The sequence below is a fragment of the Alnus glutinosa genome, chromosome 9, assembly GCF_958979055.1.
Source record: "Alnus glutinosa chromosome 9, dhAlnGlut1.1, whole genome shotgun sequence".
Lineage (NCBI taxonomy): Eukaryota > Viridiplantae > Streptophyta > Magnoliopsida > Fagales > Betulaceae > Alnus > Alnus glutinosa.
In genome coordinates, this window is record NC_084894.1 from 8,800,681 (window position 1) to 8,812,500 (window position 11,820).

General features: G+C 36.3%; 1 non-coding gene and 1 pseudogene across 1 annotated transcript; one reads left to right on the forward strand and one right to left on the reverse strand.

The window, feature by feature from the left end:
* Window positions 1–3,336: 3,336 nt before the first annotated feature.
* On the forward strand, window positions 3,337–3,443 carry LOC133878712 (small nucleolar RNA R71). Its single transcript, XR_009901964.1, has one exon. It is a non-coding gene; the product is annotated as a small nucleolar RNA R71 (small nucleolar RNA).
* Window positions 3,444–5,310: 1,867 nt separating this feature from the next.
* Window positions 5,311–11,820, reverse strand: part of LOC133876734 (uncharacterized) — an 18,372-nt pseudogene continuing 11,862 nt past the window's right edge.

The window sequence follows — 11,820 nt, forward strand, 5'->3', positions numbered from 1 at the left end:
AAACCTCGGTTCTAAAGGACTTTGAAATTTTGAGAATTTATTATTTTAGACCGAGATGTGAAGTCAATTTTTGGAATAACAATAAAGGAAGAAAAATATTTGGAAATCGTGATTTTGAGTAAAAAACCCTCCAACACGTTGCCCCTGGATATACAAGAAAGAATGAGAAAGTTTTGTGAGAAAACTCTATGAGTTATATATATAAAGGAGAAATTTTTGAGAAAAGGGCACGTGTGTGGAGGAGACTATTATTTTGGGCCCTAGACCCGCAGAGATTCGCAGAGATTTAGCTCAGTACCGTAGCTCGAGATGGAAGCGCACCCGCTGATTCACTTAGTGAAAGCGGTATCTGTCTCTATGTCAGTCTAAGTGCACTTCAATTAATTAGCTGACGGGGGTGGGGCCTGTGGCCACAGGTAAACCGCGTTACCTGCCCAAGGTCACAGCAACGACCGCGCAACCCTATTTACACATGGCGTAAGAGTGTATACGGGCATATTATGAGAACTAATTAATTTCAAATATATATATATTATCTTGTGAAATAAAAGGAGTTTTTGACAATTGTTTTGGAGATTTTTAAAAGGAGTTTTTGACAAATGTTTTGGAGATTTTTAAAAGAATTTAACTCAACTGTTTTATGGTTGAGGATTTCTTTACTGAGCATGTTTTTTGTGCTCACCCCTTATTTTGTTTTTGTTTTCAGGTTATGAACAGAGAGACGTAGGTGGCCGGAATGGGATCTAGGAATGCATTAGAACATTGCATTTACGTTTTCATTATAAGTGCACTTGCACAACAAATTTAGTTTTCATTTTAAATTCTCAGTTATTGTATCTTTTATAATTAAATTTTCTAAATAACCGTTTCCGCATTTATTAAAAACTCTGAGTTTTAAAATCATTATTATTTTATTTATTTAAATCAGCATACTAGTTAAGATATTTGGCAGACCTTACGAATCTTTGCAGTTTTTTAAAGAGAAAATGACGAACCTAACCCTTAGCGGTTTGGGGGCGTTACACACTACACTCTAAAAAATGACTTACTCAGGTATTTGAGTTCAACAAAACCATTGAAGAAGTCAAGACATCATTGCAATTTTTTTTTTTTTTTTTTCACTATCAAGTCCTTCCCCCAACCTAAAACTTATATTGTCCTCAATGTAACAAAAGGAAGCAAAAAGTATGGGCTAAGAAGAGTACCTTGAGTCGATGACAACTAAAGAAACTTTATTATCTGCAAAATGGATTAGAGAAAAAAAAACAAAAGCAAATACAAAAACGAAGACAAAAATTAAAACAAAAACAAAAACACAACCTAAACTAACACTACTACTACAATTGCCAATCACATTCAGGTGTTTGGCAAATCCTGATAAACGGGTCGACCAGATCAAAAGATTCATTCTTAAGCTCAAAATCTGCAAAAAATGGTTTCAAATATTTTTCTTTAAAAGCATTGCCATTTTTTGATTTTTCAATTTTCGATGCTATGAAATTAGATGGATGAGTTTTAATGGGACTATACAAGTCCTCAAAGCATGGGTTCCATCCGTTAGTGTCCATCACTGGATTAGCTTCCAAAATATCATTAGCCATGTCCAATTCTATATCATCACTGTTGGGATTCAATAAACATGCCTCTATAGGATCAGAAATCATAGAATGAGCAAATTTATTTTCCACCAAATTTTGGATCATGTCTACCTCAACGATTTCCTCATTATCATCAATGGCAGGTTGCCTATAAATGTTGAAGATGTTCAACTCAACGGTCATATTTCCAAATGTGCGCTTCATGATTCCATTCCTGCAATTAATCAAAGCATTAGAAGTAGCTAAAAATGGTCATCCTAAAATGATAGGAACGTCAATGCTAGATGGTGCAACAGGCTTTGTATCTAAAATAATGAAAACCACAGGAAAGTAAAATTTATCCACTTGAACTAAAATATCTTCTACTATCCCCCTCGGTATAACAACAGATCGGTTGGCAAGTTGCAAAACAACTTTGGAGGGTTTTAATTCACCAAGACCTAATTGTTCATAAACTGAGTAGGGTAGTAAATTGACACCAAATCCTAAATCAATCAATGTTTTATCAATCTTAGAATCACCAATGATGCATGGGATAGTGGGTGATTCAGGGTCTTTGTGTTGGAAAGGGATTTTCTGCTGAATTATCGAACTTACTTGCTCTCTTAAAAATGCCTTCTTTTGCACAAAAAACTTTCGCTTTACAGTGCAAAGATCTTTCAGAAATTTTTCATATGATGAAATTTGTTTGATGGCATCTAACAAAGGGATATTTATCTTTACCTGTTTGAACAATTCCAAAACATCTTGATTTGTTGTCCCCTTTTTAGGTGCAAGCAACCTTTGGGGGAATGGGGCAACAGGCTTATACACTCTTTCCTCAACATCCTCAACCTTACTACGCTTGTCACCATCCTTGGTTTCTAAATTTCCCTTTGGTTCTGAAACCTTTGTTGGGATTTCTTTGTTAATCTCCTTTCTACTCCTAAGGATAGTGACAGACTTAGCATGTTCCACTTGAGTATTTTGGACTTCATTTACCCCATACCGAGGGTTAGGTTCAGGTTGAGATGGAAACTTTCCTTTTTCTTGAATGCTCATAAATGAGGTGATCTTGGTGAGAGTGTTTTTTATGTCATCGATGACTTGTGATGTTCGACTATTGAATGTGTCTTGCCCTTGCATAAACGTTTGCAATGTATCCTTAAGAGTCCTCTTATGTGGGGGAAGATAAGGAACAAAATTAGAGGGCTCTTGAGGTAGTGCTAGTGCATTATTCTCCTGCCTCTAATTAGAATTAGGATGATTCCTTCACCCCAAGTTGTATGTCTCAAAGTATGGAGAATTAAAAGGCTTTTTGTAAGTGTTTATGGCATTTGCTTGCTCATGCAATACTTCTTTAAAAGCTGGAATAGTTAGACACTCATGTGTTGTGTGTCCACTTACTTCACAAATGATACACACTTCCTCTTTTTGCACAGATTTGATTCCATTATCTTTCCTTAATTCCATGGTTTCAACTTTTTTGGCCAAACTTGAAATTCTAGCATATAAGTCATCCCCTTCCCTAAGGTGATACATACCCCCACTAGATGTAGTGGTAGGAGGCTTGGTCTTACTAGAACTTTCAGGGGCAGTGGTGTCCCAAGATTGAGCATTTTCAGCTAGGTGGTCAAAGTATTCCCAAGCCTCATTGGGGTCTTTGTTTAAAAATTCACCATTGCACATCATTTCAACAAATTGGCGCATTTGGGGCATCAAACCCTCATAGAAAAAATTAATGGTGCGCCAAATTTCATAGCCATGATGTGGGCAAGAGTTTAACAAATCTTTAAAACGTTCCCAACATTGATAAAATGTCTCATTTTCCTTTCGAACAAAATTCATGATTTGTCTTTTAAGAGCATTTGTCCTATGAATAGGAAAAAACTTTTTGAAAAATTCAGTTTGCATCTCCTGCCATGTGCCTATTGTCCTAGGTTTCAGAGCATTAAGCCAAGTCTTAGCTTTATCTTTTAGAGAGAAAAGAAACAATTTAAGCCTAACTAATTCTTCACTACAAGTTTGGTCATGAAAAGTGAAACATACTTCCTCAAATTCTTTTATGTGCAAATAAGGATTTTCTGACTCAATACCATGGAATTTAGGAAGTAATGGAATCATACCTGGTTTGAAATAAAAATTATTACCTTGGTGAGGAAAAATAATGCATGAAGGGGTACTGCTGTGAGAGGCTTGCAAATATTCACGCAATGACTGCATTGGTGGATCATTATGATTCAAATTCTCATTCTCCCCATGATTACTACCATCATCAGCCATCGTGCCAAGTGTGTGAGAATGTACTGAAGACTCAAATAAATTTTCTAAACACACTTCAAACTCTATTTTTATCAAACGACCACTCTGATCACGATACCAAGCATTCATACACCAACAAACACACAATAAAAAATAATAAATAAATAAAAGATGGAACGAGTTTATCGGATACGTGACAAATCACAAATCGAAGCAAACCTCATTAAAATAGTATGGTGCTCTTTATCCACACCAAAATCCTCAGCAACAGCGCCAAAAACTTGTTGACAACTTAAGTGTGCGAACCCAAGTGCAGGTTATCTCGAAGTAGTAATTCTCGGAAGTCTGAGTGTCAAACCTAGGATATGGGAAACAAAGAACACTAAAAAAAATAAAATTAAGAAAAATCTATGACAGATGATTTAGTTGAATGATGTAAATAAAATATATAACGGAAATAACAATTAAAAGAAATTGCTAAGGCATCGGGGTTTTACTTATAACAAAATTATAATATTTTTTTTGCAACTCATGTGATAATCGAAAAATAGATCAGTGAATAGCACAATAAAATATCATCAAAAGATTAATCTTAAAATTAATAGATTTTATTATGCAAAATTGGTTATTTGATTCGTAGGGAATTCAAAGCATTCACTGTACCCGTAGTTAACAATGAATTAAGAAATTTTGTAGAACAAAAACCTTTTTCTAAGAATGAATCATGCAACAATTAAAAAGATCATACATTAAAAACCATAAAAGAGTTGGAAAATAAATAGTACAATCTTATTAAAAGTTTCACCCCTAGCCTCAGTTAGAGATTTAGTTAGACATGATTACGTAGATAAATTTCATCGTTAAAACCATAAACATTATCCTAGCAAAATAAATAACTGAGGAGAAAATAAAAACAAATCTTGAACCGTCACCGCTGTCTTCTTCGATCTGGAGCTGAACGTCTTCTTCTCTTTTTCTGCAATTTTCTATCACTTGTTTGTTGCCTTGTTGCTTCTCTTATAGAGATAAGAGTCATTCTTCTTTTGAGATTCGTCAACTATAAGAATCTCAGTCTTCCATTTATTCCACGTCTCTCTTTTACACTTGAAACAAAACATTGCTTCTTCTTTTTCTAAGGGCCAAAGACACCTTTTTCTTCTTGGTTTTGTCATGTAGTAGTATTAGAATGTTTCTCCAAGTCGTGGATCTAGCAGTTTGGTTTCACCTCTTCTTGTATTACACGTTGGACTCTATCTTGGGCATAGAATAGACTTCTTCTTTTGACCCACCTCTTGACTTTTACTCTTTGATTTCTTTTGTAATTCCTACATAACACAATTTCTTGCATTAATATATCATTTAATCTTAATATTAATATTTGAATAATATTCCACAGTTGAATATAAAATGCAAGAATAATAAAGTATGATAATACTTATTTTAATATAGAAAATAAGCACTTTTAAGCTTATCACATCCCATATCCTGATGTATCTGAACCATCCTGTTACGTATCACTTCATTAAGAGCCTGGTTATTAATAAAAGTCTTACGCAATAACATGAACTCTCCTACAGGGTCAAATACGCCCATAGGAATGCGTCCTAACATAACCAAGTCTGGAATAGGTGGCTCCACAGGAATATCAACGGGTGCTAGTGGGTCTTTAGGAATATCAACTGGTGCAGGAGGCTCTAGAGGAATGCCTGGTGGCATAGGATTCCGTTGTGGGTTCATGCCTGAAAACCAAGACTAATAGATAAATAACACAAATGCATAACACTCAAACACACAACAAGTATTTCAATCAAATACTGCAAAAGATTTTTAAAACCTCAAAACAAATGTGGGTAGTTGTTCCTTATATCAAGTTTGAGTTCCCAAGATGCTTCCTCAACATCATGGTTTCGCCAAAGGACATTGATTGAAGGAATAGTTTTGGTCCTTAATTGTTGTTCCCGATCAAAAATTTGAACTGGCAATTCTTCATATATGAGGTCGTTTTGTACTTGAAGTGGTTCAAAATCCATGATATGATGTAGGTCATGGACATGTTTCCTCAATGTTGACACATGGAAGATGTTGTGAATTCCGGATAAGGTTGGCAGGAGCTCAACTTTGTATGCCACGAGACCAACAACTTTTTAAACTTCAAAGGGGCCTACAAATCTAGGACTCAATTTCCCTTTCTTGCCAAACCGCACCACTCCTTTCATTGGTGATACCTTTAGATACACAAGATCACCCACATTAAATTCTAATTGGCGACGGTGTCTATCTGCGTAGCTCTTTTGCCAGCTTTGTGCTGTCAGCATTCTCCTCCAAATAATAGAGATTTTGTCCTTCATGTCTTGTATCATCTCTGGCCCGATGAGATATTTTTCACCCACTTCATCCCCATATAATGGGGATCTACATTTACGTCCATACAGTGCCTCATATGGTGCCATTCCAATGGTTCCCTGAAAACTATTGTTTTAGGCAAATTCGACTAAAGGTAAATATTTAATCCACTTACCTTTAAAGTCGAGTACGCATAACCTCAACATGTCCTCCAAAATTTGGATGGTTCTCTCTGATTATTTGTTGGTTTGGGGGTGATAGGCAATGCTAATATTTAGCTTCGTTCCCAACGCGTCTTGTGAGCATCTCTAGAATCTGGAAGTAAAACGAAAATCTCTGTCAAATACAAAGGGGCAAACACTCCATGTAATCTGACGATGTCTCTAATGTACATTTCGGCTAGCTTGGGTACAGATGGAATCTTGGCCACCGGGTGCTTTTGGCAAACCTACCACAAAGTCCATGGCAATCTGTTCCCACTTCCACCTAGGAATATTTAAAGGTTAAAGAGGTTTAGCAAGTCTTTGATGTTCAGCCTTCACTTGCTAAAAAACATGACATTGAGCCACGTATTCAGCAATGTCTCGCTTCATGCCATGCCACCAAAATTTCTCCTTCAAATCTTTGTGCATCTTAGTGCTTCCTAAATGAATCATATATCAGGTTTTGTGAGCTTCATCTAGAATATCTCTTTTCAGTTCCACATAATTAGGTATGACAATCCTAGAATCTCCCATTCTCAGCAAACTATCAACTGTGAGATGAAATCTAGAAAGTCTTCAAATTTGACTAGCGTTCTCCACCAGTTTAGGACTAAAAAGTCTTCAAATTTGATTTTACATTATTTATACATCTAGTAGTACTATTCCAAAGCTCTTAAGTTTTTTTTTTTTTTTTAGTTGTTAATTGGCCTCCTATATTCATGAAGCTGTAGCATATATATATTGATGACAAAGATCATTTCCTTAACGATTATTATTATTATTTTCATTTTTATAAGTACTTCAACAAAAATTACAACAAAGAAAAACATAGAGCTGGGCAACTTAACAAAGGACCCTGAAATAAACACATCAATGTAGGTAAACAAAAACTAAACAAGAATGCAACAAATAAATGATGAGGCCCTATATATTCTTCATACAAAGACCAAGAAAAGTGGTTGCCAATAAAAGGGATTCGGTAAGGCACACCTTGAATAGTGCAACCGAAAGGCTCAAGAATGGCCCTAAACCTCGAAAGGTCCCAAAAACCCAAACCGTAGCCTAGCACAGAAATAACTGCAATTGCACACCCAAAGGTGAACCACCACAGTAGAGAAGACACTGATAAAGGTGAAAATGAAACCTAAGGTGAATATGGTTTTGACAGCCTGAAGTAAACTAGGGCAAGCAAGGAGTAGAACACCAGCATTTGGCATGGCGAAGAAGGTTGGAAAGTGTCGGTAGGTGAAAGCCACTGGCCTGTGCGTGGAGAGAGGACTGTTAAAATATTAATTAAGTGATTAAATTTACCTCATCCTATAAGCTTAAGCTTTTGGGATAAGTGGTGATTTAACATGGGATTAGAGTCAATGGTCCTGAGTTCGAACCTTGACTCTGTCATTTACCTCCCATTTCAATTAAATATTCCATGTGTTGGGCCTCACCTATTAAAAGGGAGTTTGAGCCCACACATGAGGGGGAGTGTTAAAGTATTGATTAAGTGATTAAATTTACCTCTTCCTATAAGAGATGATTTAACATGGTATCAGAGCCAAAGATCTTGAGTTCGAACCTTACTCCGTCAATTACCTCCCATTTCAATTAAATATTTCACATGTTGAGCCTCACCTATTATAAGGAAGTCTGACCCCATACGTGAAGGGAAGTGTTAAAGTATTGATTAAGTGATTAAATTTACCTCATCCTATAAGCTTAAGCTTTTGGGATAAATGGATTTTGACAAGGACCACCACTGGAGTCGATAGCAAAGGTGGAAGACAGCCAGCGGAGGAGGCAACAGGAGACAGTACCCACAGTGGAGGGCTATCCACGTGTTGGAGCGTGTACAACACGGGCCTGCGAGTGAGATCCACTTGCAGGTGTGCTGTGCGAGGAGGCCCGATTGGTGTTGGTGAAGGCAGAAGACAACAGGAAACGCAAGGGGGGGGGGGTGGCACATGTCAAGCAGTGTCTGGCAGAAGAAGGTAGATCATAGATCTAACTTTGAAAATTTCAATCTAAGATCCTTGACAAATCTGGCCAAAGACTGTGAAGGAGGGAGATGACCAGTGAAAACTGTGATTGTAGTAAGGAAAATAGAAACAAAGCCACCAAAGGTGTAGACAGAACCTTCCAAAAGGCAAATAAGGCTAGAGAAAACTCTAGCAGGATAGGGCCTTAAAAGATGAAGAATAGGTAAAAACAAGGGGGAGATTGAGGATAAGAAAGGGAGAGGGAAGCTTCCCTCCCTCCATGACTTTTGTTGCAGAGAGTTTATGAGGAGAGAGAAAGAGCTTTTGGACAAACAAACTTGTCGTTTTAAGGACTATAACTGTTGAATTCCTTAACAATTAGCTTCTTCTTTTTTTGACATATCTACCCAAGAAGAGGGAGGGGGGATTCGAACTAATGACCTCCATTTCATGAAACGTGGTCTCCAGCCGATTGAGCAACCCCTTGGGGAATCCTTAACAATTAGTTAAAAACAATTGTCTATGTAAAAACCTCCTATAACTTTTTAAAATGTTGATAACGTCCATGAAGCTGTGCCATCTACGTCTATTGCATGCTAAAATAATTAATGTTATTGTTGTTTTTGACACATGTAGTATATTGTTCTATTCTCTTGTAGTTGTTATTATTATTATTATTATTTTGGGTTAAATATCTTTGACTTTCTATGGTTCAAAGACTTTATTTTTGTCTCGTGTGCTTCATTTCGTATCGCAGATGGTACATCAACATATATGGTTAAAGAAGAAGATGGTACATCCGGCCAACTTTCATCCAAAAATTAACGAAACTCCACGTCACTAGCCTTAAAAAATTGACACATGTCCCTATGCCTAATTAAAAACTAAAAAAGATTAAAAAAAAAAAAACATTTTGAACAAAATAAAAAATAAAAATTTAGGGGTGGCACCATGGTCGGGCTGGGGGTGGCCAAACCACCCCTAGCAAGTGCCTTGGGTTGGTTCGACCACCCCCAAAGAGGAAGATGGGGGTGGGTTCAGCCACCCTATAAGGCCAAAAAATAAAAATAAAAAATCATCTTAAGGTTAGGTTCTTGGGGTTGGCTGAACCACTCTTGGGCCATAAGGTGGCCGAACCTACCCCCAAGCCAAAAGGAACTGTCCGAGCCACCCCTAAGCCCCTCGGGGGTGGTTTTGGCCACCCCCAAGGGCCATGGGAATGGTTCAGCCACCCCCAAACCGGCCACAAAGCCACCGCTAATATTTTTTTTCTTATTTTTCAAAAGGTTTTTTTTTTTAATGTTTTTAATATTTTAGTCTTTTAATTGTTTAATTGTTTAATCTTATTTTTAATGGGATATAGGACACGTGTCAGTTTCTTAAGAGTGCTGACGTAGACTTCCGTCAATTTTTGGACAGAAGTACCATCTATATCTTTAGCCATAAACGAGATACCATCTGCTATATGAAATGAGGCACACGGGGCAAAAATTAAAGTTTTTAAACCATTAGAGCCAAAAAGGTGTTTAAACCTTTTTTTTTGTTGGAAAAATTTACAAAACCCTCCTAAACTTCCACTCAATTTTATCTACCTCTCCTAATGTTCAAAAACTCTCAATTTCAACTTTCAAACTTCTAATTTGATGCAATGTCTCCCCTCCCTCCGTTAGGGTTTGGCTTAAATCCTAACAAATTCCTAAAAAATGACAAAAATATTCTTACTTTTTTTTCATTAAATTAAAAAAAAAAAAAAAAAAAATTAAGCCTTTGATCATTAGGTCACCAGACCTATGGTAGGGTCACCACCAAACCCCACAGTGTCATTCGTGACTTGCGTTGGGTCATAGGACCAAGCTACCATGGGTTACCTGCGACCCGCGTTGGGTCATAAGATCCATGCTAGGTCACTAGGAGACCCAATCATGGGTCACCAAACCTACAACTGTGGGTCACCCGTGACCACGTTGGGTCACTTTTTACTCAATTTTTAATTTGAAATTAAGGGTAAATTGAGAATTTTATAAAACTTTTAGGGGCATAAAGGTCACTTCACCTTTTTTGTTGTCTGATTTAACTCTAAATCCTAAAGGAGGGGAAAAATTGCATCAAATTAGAAGTTCAATGGTTTGAAATTGAGAGTTTTTTTTACCTTTAAGGGGTAATTTCAAAATGAGTGAAAGTTACTGGGATCGAGTTTTGTAAAGCTTTCCTTTTTTATCTCGCTGCCGGTTTTTGTCATTACATCATGATTAATTAATTAAAATGATATTTAAGGAGATAATTAATAAGATACAGATGTATAATGTACCTTCCATCCCCAACCCCAAGCATCATCATTTGTTTCAAATAGATTTCTGGGTTCATTATCACTAACATAGCACGATTAATTTCATATATAAGCAATCACACCTGCAAATATTTTGCTGAGAATATCACTTCCAGAAGGAGCTCCATCAATGCCACCACAAACAATGTTAACCGGATAATGTGGAGGGTCATTGTATTGGGCTGAACTTGCATATATCATATCCAAATAGTTTTCAAGCTCATTAGATGTGCTTAGGGGACTGAAATAGAAACAATTATATTAGAGTTATCGATCACAAAATATATTGTTATTATTCTTATTTTCATTTTCAGTTTGTTAAATTTAACAATTAGATCATTGCAAAGGCTATATATATCTATATATATATATATATATATATATATATATATATGTTTATTTACTTGCAAGTCTTGAATGTCTTGCTAAGGATTGAAAGGTCATTAGGCTAAGATGCTACTTCATTGATTTCGGACCACGACCTTCTTATGATTTGGTAGCACTTTGATCTCACTGGCTTCCTGCACCGCATTCGATCAAGCGATACCATTTTAATGCGCCATTTAAATAAAATGAGTAATATTATTTAGTAAACTGCTATATATATATATGACATTTTTCATACAACTTAGATCATGGTGTGCTGTCGCGAGCACCCAAAAATAAAACCTTACTTGTGAAAATATATATATAGCAGTGGAAGTAAGGGTCGATCCCACGGAGAGTAATTAGCTGAGTTTTATGCTACGTGAACAAGGATGGGGGGGGGGGTTTTGAGTATGAAAATAATTTTAAGAAAAATAACAAAGAAACAATTTAAAATATTAATCAAGTAAGAAAACATTGGTCTAAGTCAACTTCCACCGTCGGAATTTTACAACTGATCATCGATGCAAATATATATCAATTCATGCTTTGAATATTCACCGTTGGAACTGTTTTCCTATCTCTCCTTAGTCGTAGTTAATTAGAAGACAAGCGCTCTAATTAACCCTAACTACTAAACAACCTAAGGCAAGCGCTATAGGTTTAATCTAGTAGCAGCCTTAAGAATTAGAGAGATCCATGAAGCGAAACAACACAAGCACAAGTGGTTGCATTTAATTTCGTCGGATGTTCTTCCTAAAATTTAATAA